General features: G+C 45.6%; 1 protein-coding gene across 14 annotated transcripts in view; it reads left to right on the plus strand.

Moving 5' to 3' along the window:
- The first annotated feature begins 17047 nt into the window (after nucleotides 1-17047).
- SEMA4D (semaphorin 4D) overlaps nucleotides 17048-23834 on the plus strand; it is a 95231-nt gene continuing 88444 nt past the window's right edge. For 11 of the 14 annotated variants that reach the window (XM_064642802.1, XM_064642803.1, XM_064642807.1 and 8 more), the window contains exons 1-2: nucleotides 17048-17180; nucleotides 17907-17956. The gene's annotated coding sequence lies outside the window, so the exon portion shown is untranslated. Of the gene's footprint in view, nucleotides 17181-17286; nucleotides 17333-17562; nucleotides 17595-17906; nucleotides 17957-23834 lie in introns of those variants that run through there. The other 3 variants (XM_064642795.1, XM_064642794.1, XM_064642799.1) reach the window with 3 other exon arrangements.

Raw genomic sequence — 23834 nt, forward strand, 5'->3', positions numbered from 1 at the left:
TCCTTTTGATATGTTCTCCTGGCTCTGCTCCATAACAAAGGCCAGCTGGGAAACAAAAGGAACCCTCTGAGATCAGAAAGCTTCCAGCTAACGTGTGACCCAGACCTTCGAGAGGGTTACCTTGAGAAAAAAAATTGCTTCTGAATATTTTTAAGGAGAATGAAGTGTTAAGGATGTAACTTACAGATATATGTATAAATATCTTTTCCTCACGTGTTGACAGCCTTATTTTTGTTACAGCTCCTCCAAGTAGAAGAACCCATGTGTCAGCTGGGTGTGATTAACTTTAGGCTCTGGGTATCACCATGACCTGCTAACACCTTCTAAAGCATAACTATCCGTGGTAATTCTTGTGGATTCACGTATGATTATCTGTTAGGTCATATTTTCTATTTTAATTTTAGTTAAAACATAATTGATATTGAGTCGATATGTTTTGTAGTGCGATACTTCACCAGCCCTCCTCCCCGACATGGCACTTATGTACTTAGGGAGGCTTTCCAGTTAATTCCTCCAAAAAGAGAATGAGCAAGGCAGAGCCATGCTTCTGCCAAGGCTTTTGTCGGTGCGGTCGGTCTGGCTGCACAACAGAGGCAAGCAGCGAGCCACTCTGCAAAAATAAATTAGAGGCAAGCACGGCTTAAACGCAGAAGTGGCTTCTGTCCCTGTCCCCTGTCCCTCTCCCGCCCGCCGCATCCCGGCTCCCGCCGCATCCCGGGCTCTGGGCGGGCCGGGGGTCGGGATGGGCACGGTGAGTGGGCAGAGGAAACAGGGAAGCTTTCCCCGGCCTGCCCGGGGCCTGCAGGCATGGATGGAGATATCCCATCCTCCACTGCAACGTGCTCGAGGAGTTCAGGCTGTACCTGGGAATTCCTAATCTCAAAGGAAAGAATGTGTTGCAGAATATGCATAACCATTAACCTAAAGGGCCAGGGCAAACTGCCTCTTCACATGCAAGCAGGCAGGTAACACAAGCTCCAGGTACATGCCAATGCCCTCCTACAGGGAGGACAGTATCACTGCCATCAGCCTCTCCTCTCCTTTTTTATAGCTGTAGGTTAAGCCCTGACACTCACACAAACCGTACCCATCCATCGGATGTGTCTAGTTGCACTGTTGTCTAGTCTAAAAGCTTCATTAAAATTCAGATTCCCAGTTCTACCTGATTATTCCAGCAGCGATCTGCAGGAGGTCTGCCAAGACCCCGGGCAGGTGGCAATCCCTGTCACATGCCATTGTGATTTCCAAGCTTCCTTTTTGGAAAGCAGCCAAGACCAGCACCAGAAGCACCCGAATTCAGAAAAGAGCAAATACAACAAAAGATATTTGGTGGGGGCAGTGGGGTGGGGAAGCAGAAGCGCCAACATTCAAACAATGCAGAAGCTCACAAAAGCAATTCCGAGGGGTTCTCTGGCCAATCCACACACTGGAAGTGCCACGGATCTCATTTGTCCTTGCAGCTTCACCAGGCTAACAGTGCATCTCCATGGAACTTCAAAGTTTCGGTGTTGAACAGAAAGGTTCAAAAAAGAAACCCCCCCAAACCCAAAGTAGCACACTTTTTAAATGGTAGGAAAAGCTACTTTTTTTGCCACATTCTTCCTTCATGAAAATGGCAAAGCCAAGAGAGTATTTTCTGCATGCTGCACTGCCTCCTTCTTTAACAGTCTAAGCTTCACGTGGAAACCATTTTCCTTCCCTGTAACTGAATCTAGACTCATTAAGGATGCAATAAATTAAAAATACAGTTATTTATTAATGAATGACCATATTTATTCATAAGAAACACAGTTATGGACATCCTCTGAAAGGGTTAAAGTGCTTTTTTGGCTGCTTACCACTTACTATCAATTTGCATAGTTAACCCAGTGGGGACTGAGGAGTCAGGCTGGGAGCTGCTGTATGTTTGCAGTGTACATCTAAGATGGAAGCCTGACACTGTATAAAGTAAATGAAGATGGAGTAATGCAGACTATTTATTTTAAGTGAGGACTTTATCCCATTTGACCAAAAAGGATCAAGAATGTTTATAAATAAACTATTGAGAACAAATGTTTTTAGACTCCACCATAACAGGCTGGCAATAAACAGACATTTCTGAAATGTTAGTTCTAGTTCAAGCAGTAACTGTACACATATGCATGCTGAGGAAAATCAAATTACACCAAAATACTTCGCACAGGGACAAGTCATTCTTACCATTTTATTATGCTGCACAAAGAGTAAGTAATATCATAATGTAACTGCTTTCTACAGAACCTGATCACACATCATTTCCCCCAATTTATCATTGTGTTGGCTCATACCAATAAGTTCCCAAAGGAGCAGCTTAGTTAGCAGCAGGCATCGATTTCTGAGCTCAGACTGCATCTTCCTACTATTACATTTTACTTGAGAAATGAAAATGTTTCTGAAAACTGGCAGTGGGGCAGCACACTGTCTTCCTGGGAAGGGAACATAATAAGGCATTTACTGCTGTCAGCACCAATTCCATTTACAAGGTTGTAGTGCATGGGAAACTTTTCTGCATTACTAATGAATAACAACTTCTGAAAGATGGGAAATTAATTTGATAAGAAGCCACCCAAACCCTTGCAGAGCAGGATAAAGGCATCCAGGAATGCATAAACAGGATGGCTGAGTCGGCAGGATGAAGCAGAAGGGCTGTCAGAGCAACACATGAACAGATTTTTGACTTTCCTCGTGGAGCAGCTTCCCTGGGCCCTGAATGCCACAACATCAGCAGGGCACTGATTTCACACCCAGCTTCACCTTCTGGCCTTCTCTGTACAGCCCTGCTCACATCCCTAGAGCAGTAGTAAGTCTGACAAGAGCCAGGAAGGTACTGAGTGTTTCAGACCTCCCTAATTAACTCCTTAGTCATCACAGCCCTTGATCTTTCCAGTATGGCCTGTCTTCCTTGTACTAATCCATGAAATCAAGAGAAGTGCTGACAAAAGTATAATTACTTGGGCTGTTGTTTTATGATACTGAGCATTTGGTGGCAATACAGCCTGAAGGTGTTCCTGTTCCCCTCCCCTGCCCAGTTCTTGCTACTGGAGGGGAGACCACTCCAGCAGCCTTGCTGCAAGTTGCTTGAAGAAATGTTCCAGCTTTAAAAAACTCTAAAGCTGCAAAAAACCAGGCACCACACCTAGGACAGATCCGTGGGAGAGAGTGGGAATGAACAGCTGATTTCAGGGGAGAGACCCAGAAGATGCCTCAAGCTTGGATCATCACCAAACGCTTGGTAGCCTTATCCACATGAATGTTCAGGGAGGTTTCTCCTCTGAGAGGAAGTCACTGTATTTTATATGCCAGGAGACATGGCTAGCAATTAAACTGCTACTGAGTGTGATGATATTTCCATTAGGTAAGATGCGTTTCCATCTGGGTCCAGTGAGTGACCAAGTGCCTGTGATGGCTTCATGCCTGGAGCGTTACCAGTCAGGGCTCCTTCCTTTTTATTCTGCACTCCTAAGTCTGATTGGTACTTTTATCTCTGAGGTTAGAGACAACCTTATTGTTCTTTCCTCCTAATACCATTAAAACCTTGTCATTTTGGCTTTGGGAGACACTTTATTTAATCAAAAAGGAAAATAGGGGATTTTGTTTCTACAAAGACTAGCAGAAGGCAAGAGCTGGTATTACTGAGCTTTGAGAACAGTTGCTATCAGGAAAATTGCTCTCCAGTTGGAGGCTGAGGGCACTGACCACGGTGAGCTGAACTGCGACATGTAATTTCATTTCTCTGGCTTAGCTAAGCTGCCTAAGCTTTATTGCTGCCTTCAGCAACAGGGCACGTGGGCTCACAGCGCTGCAGAAGGATGTGAAAGGCTTTAAGGTTGCTAAATTTTCTCGAGTGCCTAAAAAGTGTCCAACTGGTCATTAGCTGGTCACCTCTCGGTTTAAACAGATCACACACTGCTGATATCCTGAAAACACACTGGTTAGCACTTAAGGCAGCACCGCCTTCAGACCAGCTCTTGCAGAATTACCACGCACGTAGGAAATCTGTTTGATTCCCACGTGTGTTTGGTTTTCAGACTTACAGGCTCCACGGTGGGGAAGGGGGAAAAACCAACAATCAAACCATTGCTCTTTCTTTTGAGATCTGGGCTGCATTATTTTACTGTATGCAGCCCTTTGTTGTTCATGAGGCTATATATACCCGTGCAGCATTTTCTTCTCCTTCCTGGCCCTTTGAAAGCGAGAGAGTAAGATGAGCAACAATCTTGCATGGTGGGTATGTATATCTGTCTGTAAACATTTATATGCGACTTTCATGTCTGTGAGTTGTGCTGGCCAGATAATCATGAAAACTTGACAGCCTCTCCTTCAAAGCAGAACTGTGAGAAGCAATTACATGCACTTTGAATACCAGCCGGACAAGCTTCCCACACCATAAAACACCGTGTTTGATTTTGAACTTGGAGGGGATAGTCGCATCCTGCCATCTTTACTCTGCCTTCAAGTAAGATTACCTGTGCTGTGCTCCAGGAAAAAGAAAAAAAAAAGAAACGATGCTCGTTATTTGCACTAGCTGTAGGAAACCCTGGCTGAAATTCACTGAGCTCTGTGATACGCAAGGTGAGACTGAATGTTCAGTCATCTTTAATCCTTAAATCCTACAAACAGAAGGAGGGAAGTGCCCAGCTCCCTGTGATACGAGCTGTTCTGTTATCTGTGGCACAAGCCCTAGTACATAAGGCTCTAGGCTTCCTAAACTGCCTCATAAAATCCTGCATTTATCATGGGTGCTGGTACTGGGTGTAACTAAACCAGCATGGAGTGTGGTTTAACAACATGTATAAACAAGACCTAGCAATGCAAATCACAGTTCCTGCAACTCCTTTTGAGCTGTTCTTAGAACAGGGAAGAGCGATATACAATAAAGGGTGAAGAATCATTGGTTTTCCCCTTTTTGAGCTTTTACTTCTCGTTAATTAATTCATACTGTGAATTAGTTCTGGTTGGTGGATACATTTAGGTGTTTTGTGAATCTGAGAGCATGTCCTACCTCCATTCAGATTATGAAACAAGCACAACAAACATGCCTATTGACTGGGTATCTGTATTGCATTTGGTCATTTGGGAAATCTGTCCCCATAAAGGTCAAATGGATGTCTGAGGACAGGAGGAAGGTGGGAGTGTAGAGGCCCATATACTGCACAAGGGCTGTCAGGGGACAGGAGTTGTAGACAGGCTCTTTTGGCCCCCTTGCCAATCTACTACTCCATACATTAGTGACAGCAATGTGTTAACTTTTTTTCTAAATCAAGGAATATACCTGACGTCAGTCAGTTTCAAATTATCACTAATAAGCCCTCCAAAACTACCTTAAAGTCTTCACAAACTGCTTGCTGTAGGCCAGTCAGCCAGGCTCACTGCAGAACACAGGAAAAACTTCTTGTGTGATTTATCTAATTTCCTTAGTCTGAAACATCAAAAGGAGTGTTCATTATGTGGACGAAAATACTTTTCTGATTTATCAGGATTCTAATACATGTTTTTAAATTTCTATTTCTCTTTTTCCCTAAACATAATTCTAGCTAGCCCTTAGAAGACCAATCCTTGCTGAAGTGCCTGTTGTACCTGGTTGCCATAAAGTGGCTGGCAAAATGGCCAGGAATTACCAGTAATGCCCAGAATACCACAGAAGAGGAACTGGAAAAATTAAGGAAAAAACCTGTGGACATTCTAAATAATGGCATTCTCTCATGTCATTTCCTTCTGCGTGAGAGCTGTGTGAAGAAGGCTGCCCTTGCAGGGATTTTCACAAATCCTGCTGAGAAGGGAGGTGTCACCCAGGAGGAACATGTTGTCCTCCACATCTGTAATTTTTGCCAGAGATGAAGCAATCTGCACTGAAACTTTGCTCCTCAGTGTCAGGTCAGGATTTTGCTCAACTTGCTCTGGTGCTGAGGTGAGCTGGCAGCACAGCTGGGAAAAGGGCAGAGGGGCTGTGACACTCTAAAAGCGTGGGAAAAGGGGAGAGGGGTGATGACACCGAGGGGCAGATGGGTCCCCCCCGTACCCACAAGACTCAGCATGGCAGGGGCAGGTTGTCTTGCTCCATCCCCTGATCACATTTGGTTGATGATCAGAGAGCTGCTAACAGATGAGACCACCCTACAGAAATTGTTGGCCAGACTAAGGTTTGAAGATCATGAAGGGGAAGATCTTTCACTTCCAAAGAGGTGAGAAAACCCCACTACAAGGCCCAGCCTTGTGTAAATTATGCTATTCACCTTCTCCATTTAATTGAAAACCAAGTAATTGTCAAGGTTACACAAGGACAGGAGACAACGATGCCTCACAACTTGGACATGGCATTAATAGGCTTAAAATCCCTCAGAACAGCAGTTGGTTATCTCATTTTTAAATGTGTTAAATAATTATGCTGCATGAAACTTTAAGGATGCACGGTACAAATGCATATTGTGCCACTAGTCCACTGCACTGAGGCTGGAGATAATGTGGCTTCTCAGCTTGGCCTGCTGTACCACAGGAACCCTTTTCCTGAGCTCCTACCACTGGTAATTTGCTGCACAGATGGGCAATCCGAGCCTGCTTTTTGGATGTGTATTTAGTCTCTGGAAGATCTATCACTTAGCGTTTGTGAAAGTATCTGTTACTCCTGCAAAAATAGCAGGCAACTTCACATGTTTGGATCTGGGCCTGGCTTACTTTTTTTCTTTGCTTCACACAGAGACTCATGAGTGGTTCTTTTGGTGCTGTTTGCTTTTTCAATGTTACATACTATCTAATAATTCCGTACTGCCAGACCTCCTCGGCTGCTATGCATGAAATGATTTCCAAGTGACTGACTCGCAGACAAACAAATGAGGTTGGGCTCTGCACCAGGTAAGGGAGCAGCAGCCAGGGAGCCTGGTGCTGTGCGTGCCTGAGCCTCAAAACAATGGGATTTCACGTGGAAAGAAGGCAGCAGGATCTGTATGAAGTGCGGGCAGTGAATGGAAGGGACTGATATGATACCGATCCCTAAAATCAATTCAACTGTCTTTGACTGAGCTATTTGTTCAGCTGCAAGGTCAGAGAAAAAGTGGGCACCGAAAGCAATAAATACCATTTTCTTACCCTTTGTTGAAGGATCATGTACTTTTTTCCAATAAAGGAGTGCACACAATAGACACAGACTGAATACACAGCGGGAGCAGACTGCCAGTGACTCTCAAATGCATCGCTTTAAAATGTCTGCCCCTAGGCATATCACACAATGAATCCCAGAAGCTGGAAACTCCAGGCCTGCCCTAACACTGAAGACAGATATAATAACCAGAAACAACAGGCCTTGAAAGCAACTTCAAAACTCTAGGAAGCCTGGGAGTGAATTTTCCTTATTGCTTCTAATTACAGAATATTTCTTATCTTTCCCTTTATCCCAGTGCAAAAACATTCTAAATGTGCAAAACACATAAATAACAGGCTCAGCTGAGTCATTACATTTTTCTAATGTTTTCTCGCTGATCTTTTATTCTCTACCTTTTTTTTTTTTTTTTTTTACTTTATCTTGGATATTTCTTACTGAAGGTTGACATTTCATTCTCTATTTTGATTCCTGCAGCCAAAGCAAAGAACAGTGGCAGCTGTTTGGGTAACAAATCACTTAAATGCCATATAAGAAAACACAGAACCAAAATCAGAGCTAACAGGGTTTAATTAACAGTCTCACCAGCCTCAGCACAGGTATATTACTTACCACGGCCCAGTTTTTGGCTAATTTATAAAAATTTTGACTAACTCCATAATTTTAAGAACAAAATCAGTATTTAATCATGGTAACCGAAACTCTTTCCTTGTAAATTGTTTTTATGATAAGCAATGGAGAACTTTTGGGATTATATTAAAAAAAAAAAAAATCCCAACTTGCTCTACGATAAAACTTTTGCTTCCTCTTCTTCCAAGACTTCTTTTTTTTTATTTCTCTGTATTGTCCGGCAGTTCCGCAGAAACAAGAATAAAGAACTTCTAATGTTTTAAACAGATAAAATAGCCCAACAGCCAAACCACTCAACACACATTAAATGCATAATGTCTTTGCATTTGTTCCCTTTCTGGGGGCACAGCAAGATAAAGATGTGAATTTTCATTTTGTGCACCTCTACTCACTTAGACTGTTACACAAGTCTTAGAAAAACTATAAAATTTTCCCAATTTCTGCACACCTAAAATGATCTTTTCTGTCTTTGCGAGCCTCTTGTCGAAGGCTATCCCTGGTCCCTTCCATCCTATGTTTTATTTTTCACTCTCTTATTCTCTGGAACAGAGCATTGTGTTCCCAAGAGGGTCTTGATAGTTGCAAATTGCTCACATCAGCTTAGAAAAACCCATCCTTTCCTGTACTCTACATCCTTTTATTTAATTTACAATAATGAGGCAATAGGATCCTTTGCTTTTGTTCTCCATATGAAGTAACAGAAACCTAACAGGAGGAGCAACCAGTGGAAAGGCAAACCTTACTGCAGGGCAGGAAAGGAATGTCCCTGTGACATCACATTGGGAAATTACGACCTGGTTTGGCTTCAGCCAAAGGGGTGGCTATTAGATTAACTTGGTACCTTAGTTCAAGAAGAAAGTTACATCAGGTTTTTGGATTCTTTGTGAGTGAGAAGGACAAAGATGCCAGCAGAAAAAAACAACCCAAACCAAAAAAACAACAAACAAACAAACAAACAACAACCAAACCCCCAAACCAAACAAACAAAAAAACAACAAAAAAAAGAGTATACAAGGAGAAGAAAGGAGTCTGCTTTCACTTTTTATTCACAGCATTCCATTGCTGACTTCTCCTTTTGCAGGCTCATGGTTATGTGAGGGTTGACAGGAACCAACCGCCTTGTGCACTACTTGAGAGACATGACCAACACAGGAACAGGACATCTATGAGACACATGTTTTAACATTAAGATTATTTTCTTATCAAAGTCCAAACTTGGAGTCTATAGGTTTTACCTGGGTAATCCAGCAGAAGTTACAGGCATTGGTACAAGCCAAAGAATCCCACCAGTCTTGTGATTCTCTCCAGGTAAACTGGTGTGTATGGAAATAAATTGGATTAAAACAATATGCTGAATGATAGAAAGGCAAACTCTTTGCTCACTACCTAAAGGAGTGAAGTTTGTGGTTGCTACCTTTTACAACCAGGAAAATCCCTTATAATTCCATTCCTTAACTTGTATTTGTGAAGTGTGATATGAAGTCATTAGTCCATAAAAACAAGCATGAAAAATATGAAAATGCCATAAAGTATTGTAATAGGGCAGGCAATAAAAATGTAGGGTTAATAGAGGAAAACTGCAAGCTTAATATAAAGTTTATAAATGTCTCAATTCGTTACTGTCAAACCCTACATTTGCTTTTCTTGTGTTAACAACAGCACACCTTTGTTACCTCTCTGGTTTCATATTTATTCATGAGTAGCACAGTTACCCCACATCAACAGCTTGAGATTGATATTATAGATGAGAAAAACACGTAATCAGAAATAATTCCTGTCACTGGTGATGACTCCATTAAAAAATTTCATGAATTTGATCTTTTTGGAAATGGAATTGCATTTTCAAAAAAAGATGAAAAATGATATATTGAGTTTTACTTTTTCATCACTATATTCTTAATGTACTGCATTATTGATGCTGCCTCATTGACCTTGTCCCTTGAGGCAGGCACCGCTGACACCTTTTTTATTATTTTTCTCATTAATAAACATGTCGTGCCTCCTTCACTGGCCGATGCACTTCTTCCACCATGTAGAGTGGATAAAGTGTCTTTTATCATTCATTTATTATTCATTGACTGTTGATCCTGAGTCTTTCCATGCCAGCTTCCTACGAAAAGACCAACTGAGTGGTTAGTTTCATAATTTTGTACCTATGCACATAACTTAGCTGCTATGTTAAGAATTACAGGCTGCGTGTTCGGACACCGATAAGTGAAAACTATTAACACAAAATATTTGGGTTTTAAATAATAAAATTAACTTAATAATTAATTTAGTGATATCTCATTTTAAAATACAAATGCTTATACAGCACCAAAATGAGGGGAATCCCTACCACTTTTGCCATCCTTCCCTAAATTCACCGTGTGTCCCTTATCCCTTTAGCAAACTTTTTAACAGGCTTTGCAGTGAGATTTAACAGACTGGACTACAGACAACGCCATGGGTGAGAAAATAACCTGCAGTGTAGTTCCCAGATGAGGAAGTAAAAGGACAACACTCTTTGTGACCTTTTCAGCATTCTTAGCCACTAGATCCACCAAAAGTGGAGAAAAAGACCTTCTTGTGCCACGTCATCCAGCCACACACTTCCTCTGCACTACATCATCTGAATGCAGATGTCTGTGCAGCACTGACTTAGCTCCATCTTCTTCTGTCTTAGACACACAAACAGACACATAGTAAGCAAAGGAACAGTTTTAAAATCTCAGAGTGTATCCTCTACATAATTGCTACGTTTATCCGTAATGATATAGGAAGCGTTCAGTCCCAAAAAAACCCCAAAACCCCAAGCTTAGGAGATAACACCCCTTGACTATTATAATTTAGTTTCATTGCCTCTGTAATTACAAAAGTGAAGGCAATGCATTTTCTCTGCCTGATGGGGAAGATACAAAAGTAAAAGGTCAAGTCTTTATCTGTCTGTGGTTCTGCCACTGACTTACTGTATAATCTTGCACAAATCCCTTTGAGATGTTGTGTATCAGGTTCCTTGCTAGGAAAAAGTTAATGGCATCTTCCTACTCTGCAAATAATTTTAGGTCTACGTCCTTTCTAGTAGCTTAATAATGTTAATCAACATTAATTTACTGGACAGTGCTTTTATTTTTCTGTATTTAGATTTCCAAACCTGTTTTTGTTGTCATGACTGTACAATGCACTTAAAATCTGCATTTTTATCATGCTATTTTCCCAAGGTTGTCAGTGAAAATGATTTTCCTTTCAGGGATGTGTTGTTTTCCTCTAGCGTTGGCTGACGTCAGCCACGACTGATCTGAAAAGTCCTGCCATCGCAGCAATATAAGAGTTCAGCTTTGAAACCTTGACTTTGTTCAGAATTGTTGTCGCACTCATTCAACCCAACTATTTATTCTTTTATCCTCACATCCATTCATCCTCTCACGAGCTCTGCTACTGACCTATTCACCGCATTATATATTGGCTTGCAAACCTTCAGGCACGTTGACTGCCCTTTTCACTGACTTACTGAAAACCTACCACCTGTTCCCTCACTCACTCTTGGACTGATCTGCCCTCAGCCTCAGATCTGACTTCCCAGCCAGTTTTGGTCTCTCATCCCCTGCTCTCCTGTGGTATCTTCTACCCCTCAGCTTATTTCTTCCTGAGTTTAATTAAGGACTTCAGGTTTAAGAGCAGACTCAGTTGTTACAGCTTTCTTTAACCTTTTTCTTGCTTAATTCTTTGTTTGTTTTTTTTTTTTTTTCTTCCTGGCACAGATTTGATACAGCTTGCCTAGACTTAAAATACCCACGTGTATATTCAACCCTCAACATGCTGTCTGAATTAGGTATATTATGACTGAGGCAGTCTTTACATATTATTACTTCACAGAATGCATTATCTGTCCTTTTGAAGATTAGACTTTATTATGCTTATAGTAGAGGTTTTTAAAAGCATGTTTCCTGCATGCTCTTGGAATACTCATTATGGAATTGCCGTGGACATGTATTAATAATTGTTCATTATGTGATCTCACTGCCGCAGCATGCAGTATTTGAAAACCGACAATCTTTTTTCAGGAACACAAAATCAGTTGTAATTACTGCAAGGACAAGTGTCTTTAGCCCTACACCACTAGTTCACATACAATCCAGAACAATGTCACAGACCTTTGGAAGCCTCCCAGATTTGTGTACATCATGCCTTGGAGGCCATTTGTTTTTTAAGTCCTGTGAAAGACACTACTCATAACTGGAAGAGATAGGAATCTTCAGTGGTGCAATTTATGCTACTGGCTGTATGTACCCAGCACTGTTGTTATTGTTATAGTGTTTCCTTTTTCTCAACGAGTTCCATTTAGTAACAGGTTTGACTTGAAAGGACATCCTGAATGTGATTAAGAATCTGGTATTTGACAAGGTCCAAATATCAATTCCTTGTTTTACCTCTGGCCTTTCAGTCTGCAAGACTCTGCAGGTTTTACTGAGAATGGAGACTGAAAACTACATTATACAAATGAACAATAGAATTCTTAAAGGTCATGAAATCTAACCGGGATACAGACAGAAGAAGCAATGGAAATTTTGTCTTGGTGCTAGCCATTGCTCCAGTTCCTTTGTGCTGCTCTGGGTTTTTGGAACCTTGTGCAGACTGCAGGCTCCCTGGGGAAAACCTGACAAAATCCCTGTGATTTTCCTACTTGGTTCTAAGAACCACCCTAGCCTAGACTTCATAAAATGTGAAAGAGATTAAAAAGCCATCTTTGTTTCTTCCTTTGGAATATAATTTCATAGCTGTATCTCTCAGGAGAGGCTTAAAGTCCTGTCCAGGAGGGTTTTGCTAGCATATAGGTGGCTAAAGGATTGGTACCACTGGCAGAATTTTGGTTTTTTTCGACCATGGGGCTAATTCCATGGTATCTAGCCTGCTAGAGTCAGATGGGCTTCATATATCTAGCAAGGGCAAAAGGACTCTAGCCCATAAGTTGTCAGGGCTGATCAGGAGGGCTTTAAACTAGCTTTGAAGGGGGAAGGGGCTGAAACCGGGCTCTCCAGAGATGATCCCGAGTTAAGGGTGAAATCAGCAGCCCAGCTGAAGTGCATGTACACCAATGCACACAGCATGGGTAACAAACAAGAGGAGCTGGAAGCCATCGTGCAGCAGGAAAGCTGTGATGTAGTGGCTGTCACGGAAACGTGGTGGGATGACTCGCACGACTGGAGTGCTACCATGGGTGGCTACAGGCTCTTCAGAAGGGACAGGCAGGGTAGGAGAGGTGGAGGGGTGGCCCTATATGTTAGAGAGTCTCTTGACTCTGTAGAACTCAAAGTCACTGAAGATAAAGTTGAGTGCCTGTGGATCAGAACCGGGGGGGGAAGGCCAACAAGGCTGATATCCTGGTGGGAGTCTGTTACAGACCACCTAACCAGGATAATGAGGGGGATGAGTTATTCTACAAGCAGCTGGCAGATGTCTCAAAATCGCCAGCCCTTGTTCTTGTGGGTGACTTTAACCCGCTGGATGTCTGCTGGGAACTCCACACAGCGGATTAGAGGCAGTCTAGGAGATTCCTGGAGTGTATAGAGGATAATTTCCTGCTCCAGCTGGTAGGTGAGCTGGTAGGTGAGCTGGTAAGATCCCTACCAGGGATGGGGCCCTGCTAGACCTGCTGTTCACAAACAGAGAGGGGCTGGTGGGACATGTCGTGGTCGGAGGCCGTCTGGGGCACAGTGACCATGAAATTAGAGAATTTTCAATACTCAGGGACTCAAAGAGGGCCATCAATAAAACTTCTACCCTGGACTTCCAGAGGGCAGATTTCGGCCTATTTAGAAGACAGGTTCAGAGAGTACCTCAGGAAACAGCCCTGGAAAACAAAAGGGTCCAGGAGGGATGGACATGCTTCAAGAATCAAGTATTGAATGCACCAGAGCAGGCTGTCCCAGTCTGCTGAAAGGTGAGCCGGCAAGGAAGACGGCCAGCCTGAGATTTTAAAGGAAATTAGGGGAAAAAAAGAGAGCTTACTGACTATGGAAAAGAGGGCTGGCTACTCATGAAGAGTTTAGGAATATAGTTAGGATAGTTAGGATAGTTGGATCCTCACAAGTCTATGGGACCAGACGGGATCCACCCCAGGGTGATGAGGGAGCTGGTGGAAGAGCTCTCCAAGCCTCTCTCCATCATCTACCAACAGCCCTGGCTCACTGGGGAGGTCCCAGATGATTGGAAGGTGGTGAATGTCACACCCATCCACAAAAAGGGCTGCAAGGACGATCCGGGAAACTCCAGGCCTGTCAGCCTGACCTCAGTGCCTGGCAAGGTTCTGGAGCAGATCATCCTCAGTGCAATCACACAGCACCTGCAGGATGGACAAGGGATCAGACCCAGCCAGCACGGGTTTAGGAGGGGCAGGTCCTGTCTGACCAACCTGATCTCCTTTTATGACCAGGTGACCCGCCTGGTGGGTGAGGGGAAGGCTGTGGATGTGTCTGTCTGGACTTCAGCAAAGCCTTTGGCACCATCTCCCACAGCATTCTCCTGGAAAAGCTGCAGCCAGGCTTGGACAGGAACACTCTGTGCTGGGTTAGGAACTGGCTGGAGGGCTGGGCCCAGAGAGTGGTGGGGATGGAGCTGCATCCAGTTGGGATCCGGGCACCAGTGGTGTCCCCAGGGATCAGTGTTGGGCCCAGTCCTGTTTAATGTCTTTACTGATGAGGGGATTGAGTCCATCATCAGCAAATTTGCAGATGACACCAAGCTGGGGGGGAGTGTGGATCAGCTGGAAGGCAGGAGGGCTCTGCAGAGGGACCTGGACAGGCTGGAGAGTTGGGCTGATTCCAAGGGGATGAGGTTCAACCAGGCCAAGGGCCGGGTCCTGCCCTTTGGCCACAACAACCCCCGGCAGCCCCACGGGCTGGGACAGAGTGGCTGGAGAGCAGCCAGGCAGGAAGGGAGCTGGGAGTGGGGATGGACAGGGAGCTGAACAGGAGCCAGAGTGTGCCCAGGGGGACAAGAAGGCCAATGGATCCTGGCCTGGCTCAGGAACAGGGTGGCCAACAGGTCCAAGGAAGTGATTCTTGCCCTGGACTCAGCGCTGGTGAGGCCACCCCTGGAGTGCTGTGTCCAGTTCTGGGCCCTCAGCTCAGGAAGGACATGGAGGGGCTGGAGCAGGTCCAGAGGAGAGCAACGAGGCTGGGGAAGGGACTGGAGCACAAGTGCTGTGAGGAGAGGCTGAGGGAGCTGGGGCTGTTCAGCCTGGAGAAGAGGAGGCTCAGGGGAGACCTCCTCACTCTCTGCAACTCCCTGACAGGAGGGGGGAGCCAGGGAGGGGTTGGTCTCTTTTCCCAGGAACCAGCAGTAGGACAAGAGGGCTGGGTCTTAAGCTGTGCCAGGGGAGGTTTAGTTTGGATATTAGGAAGAATTTCTTTCCAGAGAGGGTGCTCAGCCATTGGAATGGGCTGCCCAGGGAAGTGGTGGATTCTCCATCCCTGGAGGTGTTTAAGATGAGACTGGATGTGGCATCAGTGCCATGGTCTGGGAACCACAGTGGGGTTGGATCAAGGGTTGGACTTGATGATCTCAGAGGTCTTTTCCAACCCAGCTGATTCTATGATTCTATATTAATGTCAGCAGCCAGTCCCAAAGGAGATTGAGCTGATTCTTCTGATGGTATAAATTACAGCAGTTGCACAAATAAAATATGATAAGGATTTTTTTATGCTGCCACCGTATTTGCACTATGGATTTTTTGGCATGGGTTCAACATTTGATCCTTTATTATGCTCTCCTGTTAAGACCCAGGCAAATCATCAGAAGTGGTTGTCCCCCTTCCTGGCAGGCCCTGGCCCTCAGCCCCTCCTGCTCCCCGTTGCTATTGCCTCCCAGAGCTGGGTATGACTACTTTTTTCTCCATGCTTCATATCCAATGTTTTGATGGCAAATGAATGTATTTGATGTTAACACTGCAATGGACACCTGTGGCCCAGTGTTAAGCTAGCCTAAGTCAAATGACCATTTTGAAAATGTTATGAAGTGAAGGGGATTCCCTAATGTTTTCTACACAATAAACAGTTCACTGGCTCTGCTAATACCCTCCTTCAAACCCTACTGTTTCAAAGACCCTGAAATATCAAAGTTGCCAGGTCTTGCCTTGCATCTAAACTTTCCTCATGTGGCGTTATCACTATGACTCCATGTCCTTAAAAGGCTCCATTTCCTCAGTAATTTCTTCTTGACAGTATTTCTTATCTCCAGCTAATGTGAATTATGGATATTAGAAATTGACTGTCATGTTATTGTAACACTACAGACACACTGCGTAATGCTGGCATTAAAAGGTCAGCCAGTGAAGCAAATGCCAATAAACAAACAATATTTTGTTCAGTCTTGCTTAAATGACTCCTGCTAACCAAGCTATATCAATCCTATGACACTGGGTATCACCTGTTCCACAGTAATAAAAAGAAAAGCCCAGTCACCCATGTGTTGGTTCATGTCATTCATCACAACAGTCACACCAGGCGTGCACGGACACGATGGTAATCAATAACTCATCCGTGACTCAACAGAAGGATCCCGGGTGAGACCTGTGCAGACACTGATCTATTTTCTTTGCCCCTTTAACACCGCCGAGCAGGCACCTAGGCGAGCCTGTCTTTAAGGTGCAATAATTCCAGCACCGCCTGCTTTCGGTGCGAGCTATTCGCACTCCCACGGCGCCGAGAGGCTGCATCCCAGGTGCGGTTTGCTCTGTGGTCTGCGGGCGAGCGGATCCATCCTGCCCGAGACGAGACGGGGAAGGGAACGCTCCTCCGAGAGGAGCAGGGGAATGCGACAAGTGTCACCGGGTGCGAGGAGGCGCGGCGGCTCCCGAGCCCCGGCGGCTCCCGAGCCCCGGCGGCTCCCGAGCCCCGGCGGCTCCCGAGCCCCGGCGGCTCCCGAGCCCCGGCGGCTCCCGAGCCCCGGCGGCTCCCGAGCCCCGGCGGCTCCCGAGCCCCGGCGGCTCCCGAGCCCCGGCGGCTCCCGAGCCCCGGCGGCTCCCGAGCCCCGGCGGCTCCCGAGCCCCGCAGCCCCGGGAGGCGCCGTGCGGGGCGATGCCAGAGCGCGCCGCTGACCCCGGGCCGGCCCGCGGGGCCGCCGCCGTTAACGGGCGCGGGCAGGGCAGGGCAGGGCAGGGCAGGGCAGGGCAGGGCAGCACTGAGGAGAGGGCGGTGCAGCCCCCCGGCCGGACCCCCGGCAGCGAGGGCCGGGCCCGCCCCCCGCGCCGCTCGGCCGCCATACTGCGGGGCAACCCAAACTTGTTACACGCGGGCACCAACTCCTCCCGCTCCGCTCCCGCTGCTCCTCCTCCCGCCGCCGCCGCCGCCCTGCCCCTCCGGCGCGGGGAGGAGGGGGCTGCGCCGGCCCGGCCCCAGCCGCGGGGAAGGCGCCGAGGCGGGCGGGGGCCGTGCGAGGGCAGCGCCGCAGCCCCCCGCAGGTAGGAGCGCCCGGGGCGGGCCGAGCGCGGGCCCGGGGGAGGAGACGGCGGCGGGGGGCGGGCGGAGGGAGCGGGCGGGCGGCGGCGGCGCCAGAGCGGTGGGCGCTGGGGCAGCGTCTGGCCGTGCCCGCCGTGCTGCGCCCTTCTCCCAGGTCGGTGCGGGGCTGGGGGGCCCGGGCGGGCGGTGCCGCCGCACCTGCGGAGCTCGGCCGGGGGCCGCGGCGGGGCGCGGGCGGGGGGCGCCGGGCGCTGGCAGCCCCCACCCGCGGCGCGGCCGCGGCGAGGCGGAGAGGAGGAGCCTCCCGCGGCAGCAAATGAGCGAGGGCTGCCAGGTTTATAAATCTGGTTTTCCTCCCACCTCCCCCGAGTCCCGCTGGCTCCGGCGCCAGCGACCGCCCGCCGCGGCTCGGCCAGGTGCGTGCCCGGGGCGGCCCCGGGCCCGCTGCCCCCGCCCGCCGCACCTGCCGCGGGGCCGGGGGCGCGCTGGGGCGGTGCGGGCGGAGGCGAGGCGCGTTCGCGGGGCTGGGAGAGCGGTCGGTTTCCAAGTGCCGGCAGCCCAGGTTGCCGGGAGCGCGTCCGGGCGCTCCGGGGAGGCCGCTGTCCGCGCCGGGGAAGCGCCGCCGCGCCTCTTCTCGGCGGAGAGCAGGACGCCGCGCTGGGCGCTCGCTGCCGGGGAGCCGGCTGCCTGCGTTCTGAAGAGCTGTTGTGTGCTGTTTTATTTTTCAGCTGTCAGGAGAGTTTAAATCAGGTCTCCGCGGAGGTGCCCAGTTTGCAAGGTACGGGTGAAGTGAGAGTTTCCTGTCCCCATTTGCCCTTGATCTATTTCTGAGGGGTGTCCTCGCCGGCTCCCGGAGGTGTGGGCTGTTGGATGATGTTTTCCGCGTATACAAAACTACGCATCGTCGGCATTGGAAGGGAGAAGGATTGAGTGGATGAATGCAGCCGTGGTAACTTCATTGTTGCAGCTCCTTTCAGTGACGTGACTGCCTTTAGCAGGGAGGGGAGCAGGAGCTTGCTCCTGCCTTGACGTGGGAGGGGACCTGATGGATCTGCAGGTTGAAGGGCTTTTTCAAGTCTGCTCTTTCATTTAATGCTGAAGCCTTCTCCTGTCTTCATTCATGTCTTTATTAGCGTGTACCTCTTGCGGGGAGTTGTTACTTCGGCTGAAAAACGTGAAACATCACTTTTAAGTCTATGACATCCAAGTATTTCTAGTAGCCTCTGGAAATCAGTGTAGTTGTAAAGCCTCTTAAAAAAAAAAAATAAAATTCCTGCTCTAATTATTGGTAGGCTGTTGCCTGCTTTATGCCCATCAGGCTCAGAAATAGCTACTAATCTCATACTCCCTTTTGGATACCTGTATGAAGGTTTTGTTAGAGGACTGTTTAATGACTGCTTTTATTAGAAAGAGTGCGAGCTCAGGCGGTTACGCAAGTGCGCCTAAAGGAAGCCGTGCTGACTGCACGGATGGCAAATGTGGAGGCCGTGCAGGAGTGGGAGTATCGTTTACAAACTGAGTTAGAACGGGGCATTGTAGGAGAGAGAACCGAGTAGCTCATGGGGGGTGAAACAGTCCCTGCTGTGCGGGGAGAAGTGTTGGCACAGTGTGCCGCCTGGGATGAGCAGGCTGTGTATAGGGTGGGCACTCATAATTCTTTCCTGGAGCTGAGATGGGGTACAGGTGACTTCTCCACTGGAAGCAAATGAGTGGCAAAGGAACGTGTTTCTACGTGTATCTTCTTAAAAGAAAAACAAACAAACAAAAAGCTTTGTAAATGTGGAGCTGGATCGACAGATGAAGCCTGGCTTTACTAGGATCTCTTGGCCTGGAGAGAGGAAGTATTTCACCATCCCACCCCCCCTCCCCTGAAGCAATTACTTTATGTACCCTTTGTGATGGTCAGGGATCGCTGCAGAATCTGCTGACAAAAGCTGCTTGCGTTCATACCTACTGAAATGGGTCTACAGCTAGCTTTTTAATTCTTTTTTTTTTTTTTTAAATGAAAGCTATTATAGGGTGGTCACTACTTCCACAGCAAATGAAGCATTTGATGTGAATGGATCTATTTCAAAACTAGAACACTGATTCATAGGTTTTTATGGACACTGTAAGTAGAGGTGTGCCCACAGATTTCATTTAATATGCTGTGTTGCCATCTTTTTGCTGGTATATATATTCAGTCCCTTTTCCTCCTCCTGTCCCTGTATAAACCTGATAACCTTTTGTTAACCTGGTCTCATGGGTACAGCAGTACCATGCCAAAATGTTTATCTTTATACCACTTAGAGGTCCTGCAAGGAGGGGAGTTGTTCTGGATTCTCTGATGCTTCCCTTGTTGGCCTCTCTCCTGGGCAGCTGAGCTTGAGAGTTACCTGCTTCATGCAGCCTCTTACTGGGGAGGAGCTGGAGAAGATCTGTCATCTGCCCAGGGCCACTTGGCTGGAGTTGGAGACTGCACTGTGCTCTCTCTTGGGTGGACTCTCACCCTCTCTGCCAGCTGGCTTGGAGGGGTGTGTGTCGAATGAACATTCTGTTGTTAAATACATTGTCTTAGATGTTTTCTTACAGTGAAGTCATGTCAAAATTGGCTCCTGGTCTGGCCTGCTAGCATTAGATGTAATGCTTGCATATGCCACCTGGTTTGCAAAAGGTGTTGGATAAGTCAGTAGATAGTTTTGACATACCCTGATTTTAAGGATGACTTTCCAAAGTGGGACTCTAAATGAGTGGAAATAAAATCTTGGAGCATTTCTGTCATAGTTATGCTATTTTGGAACTCTGCCAGTTTTTTTGCTTTAGTTGTGGTTTTCTCCGTGGAAAATGGAATCTCAAGCCACAGTTGTTGCAGTACGGATTTTGTAGATAATAAGAAAATAAAGTATTTATGCTGAATGTTCAGAGGAAGTTTTTTATCCCAGTTTTTGCTGTGCAGTGGTAACTTGAAATAATTGCCAAGGTTGACTAACATTTCTTATAAGACTTCAGTGCTTTGAAATATTGGATCTTGTTGGATTCATATTCTGTGATTTAAATGAGTTGAAAAGTAGTTTCTGAAGGTACATTACCATGAAAGTGTTTTTCATGAGTGGTTGCTGATCTTCTGTGCTACTTAGTAAACTGAGGTTTAATTGACTATAGACATGACTGAGAGAATTTTTCACAATGCTTTAGTTTCAGAAAAAATCATTAATTTTTTTCTGGGTGGCACGTGACAATGAGGTTGGAGATTTTAAGATGACAACAAAAAGAAGCAAAGCAGGTCTTTAACTTCTCTGAGTTATCCATTAGAAGTTCCTCTTTTTTTTTTTTTCCCCACACATGTATATAAATTACTGTGTTGGAAATTTAAAGTGGGAATTCAGATTTTCATTATTACGTTAGTATTAAACACTTTAGGGAGGTTGGTTTTTGTTGTGCCTTGTACTTAGCTTCTGTATGTCGTGTTTAGTCAGCTGAAGAAAGGTATGCCCAGTTGGGAAGTTGCATAATAAACAAGGAGGTGGGAAGTGCTTTTGGCTTTTTATTTGATTCTTCTTTCTCTGAAGCTTTTGCCCTCCTTCTGTCTAACTAGTCATTCCTCTGATGATACAGCAGCCTTTTATAAGGCCTTCTTCATCTGGCTTTGCATAGTCCTCTGGTTGAGTGTCTAGGTAGATAGGTAGAAGAAATGCATTGAAAAGAATGAGGAAAGTCCCACTTACGTTACTTGTGTCTCAAGTTTTGGGAAATTGAAATGGCTGTAGAGTTTCTGTACCACGAGGAGCTTGTGAATGCCAAAAGGCTGGTGCTGCTGCAGCTTCCGTTTGGAGAGTTAACTCACCTGTGAGTTGATGTAGCTGTGCAGGCTAGGTGTGGAAAGTGTTTTAATTGTTTTCCTTGTGATATGAGGGCTTTGTGTCTTGGATGAATTAGTGAAAGGAACAGAAATGACTTTTTCTTCTACCACAGCTCTTCAGCTACAAAGAGTAGCACCTCATATTTCAGACTGATCTGGGCCATCATCTTGGATGATGGGGAAGTTACAGATCTTGCTATCCAGAACTGGATTAATGAGGTCTTGCATTAATTGTATTCTGGCCAAAAAGCTTTTATGTTCTGTCTTTTATCTGCCTCTAAAATAGCAGGAATGCAAAGGGCTGTTTAGCTTTCTAGGGGTGCTGCTGCAGCCTGCCTTCACTATGAGGAAGCTTAGTGCTTGCAGTAGGAAGTGTGTTGTGCTCCATATCTCTGAAAACGGCATGAATAAATAAGGAAAAACTTATTTTTTGTACAGTTAGTGGTTTTTTGTTTGTTGTTTTTTTAAATAATGGGGTGGAGGAGAATAAAAGACTTTTTTTTGAACGAGCGGCATGCATGTTGTTTGTAGTTCTGTAAGTCTGAGATTTTTGACAAGTAAGTGTTTTAAAGCACTGAACTGCAGCCTTTACTTCAAGAGAATGTTCTTACATGCCAGTTTTTGTGGCCTGAGAGGGAAACAAAACAGATGGAAAAATAATAAAAACCTGGACTATAGATGTAAGCAGATAAGGAACTTTTCTAAAGAGGATAAATAAAGTTAATTGAAGCCCATGTATCAGGTTTAGAATAAGTTTGTTGGTAATCTAGAAGTAGTGTACCCAGTTTCTTGTCTTTGCCTGCTCTTCCACCTATTTCTTTTTCTCTCTGTTCATGTACAGCAGTGAACACATAATCCACCAGGCATTTTCTGCACTGATCCTCTTAAAAAATTAGTATTAGCCTATATATGAGGCAGGCCAAAGAGGATTGAACACTGCTGCAAAATTAGTACCTGTTGGCCTCATTGCAAGGGCAGGCAAGTTCCCTTTCTCTTATGAGGAGCTTGGTTGTGTTTTCTGTGCAGGATTGTGCATGCTGAGCAGATGTGTAGGGGATGGAGCACGGATGTGGAAGTGACTGGGAAATTGTGACTTTGTCAGTGCATCTGATCACTCATCTGGGAGACATGCAAAGCAGGGGAATTTTTAGGGAGATGGGCAGTTCTTCTGGGAAAGCAGGCAGAAGAGTAGAAACTTCTGCAGACTTGGTTAGCTCTTTGCTGGCGTGCAGCAGAGACGCCGAAGCTAAAGCAGGTCTGACAGAACTTCAGTGAGGCAGAGTGGGAAGTCTGGTGTTCCTCTGTGCTTGAATAAAACGTCCAGGTCCACACAGATTTGCATGCATTGCAAATGGCAGAGTAGGGGAAAAAATGCATGAAATGTGATTATGGTTCTTGCTTTGTTCAAGAGTGGTTTTCAAGGGCAGGCTTTAACTGTGTTTCTGCTCAGTTCTCCTCCTTCTCCCAGTATAAAGCAGGCATTCTTCTTGCCCCAAATAATTGTTTGTATATGCTCATTTGCGCTTTATTTTTTTTTTTAATAAATAATACTGTATGAACATTGTCATTGTACATACAGAGAGATGCATGGAAACATGGAGGCTTTTTGTTTTTATAGAATGTCTTTGTTCTCATTTCCACTGAACGAGATAATGAGTTCAGTTTGTTTGTTACTGGAAAAACAATGCAGGATGTAGGGAAGAGACCTAGAGATGTGCAAGCCTTTGGATTTGTGTTTGAATTCTCCCTCCATGCAATTTGGATGTGTTCTGGAGAGAATGGAGCAATACAGACTTTTTAAAACACAAAAGTGCACACTGAATCCGTGTCTTAATTCAGGTAACAAAAGTTGTGCTTGGCTTTGGTTAGGTTTGTTGTGGTTAAACTTGTAAATTTGAAATACTTCAAAAGGAGCTGTCTCTTGTGTTGCTTAGAGTGGTATAGGCTGGTCAAAGCTTGTGTGGGGACACACTGAATTTAGTAATTTATCTCTCTGTAAGATGGATTACTTCACATGTTTGGTTTGCAGGTCATCTCTTATAGCAGATTAAACTGGCTGTGCTGTGTATTGTTTGGGACTGTCATATGCACATGGACACATGGGTAACACTGGTTTGTTTGCTGGAGTAACACTGACTTGTGAGAATGTATGTCAGTATGGTATTTTACAGATACCCTTCTCTGTGCTTTTACTTTGTCTCATAATGCTCGAAATTTGTTCAGAAGACATTTATTAAATCACATTTAAGGAATGAAATCCCAGTTAATGCAAGCAGAATACATGACTGTTCAATGAAACCAGATGAGATTCCTCTTGCTTGCCTGAGGATGTAAGGAAGACAGAGTTTGTGGAAAGAGGCTGTACAGATCATTTGACCAAATATAATGGCAGGTTTTGGGACAATCAATATTCTCTCAACCTGATCTTATAAAATATTTATCACCTTTCTCTCTAAGCCCAATCTTAGACATAATTGGCAGACTGTAATTCTTACCAGACATTGCAGTGTGGGCTGTGAGATACTGCTGTGTGTAAGTCTGTAATTAATTTGAGTATGGAAAGAATTGTGTGCAAAGCATTTAAAAACAGAGGAGTGGTCTGCACACAGAAGTTCATAATCTGGGCCCTGACCTTGCCAGCAGGTTTGTGTGGGTGGAGTGTAGCTGAGGGTGGAGATATGCCTGTAGGACAGGGGCCCTGCACAAGCATACTGTCCTGACCTCTCTCAAAAACAAATGAAAAAAAAGCCCCAAACAACCAAACAAAAACAAAAAACCCACCCCAACAACAACAAAAACCCCAAACAACCCCCCCTCT

Source organism: Pseudopipra pipra, chromosome Z (genome assembly GCF_036250125.1).
Source record: "Pseudopipra pipra isolate bDixPip1 chromosome Z, bDixPip1.hap1, whole genome shotgun sequence".
NCBI lineage: Eukaryota > Metazoa > Chordata > Aves > Passeriformes > Pipridae > Pseudopipra > Pseudopipra pipra.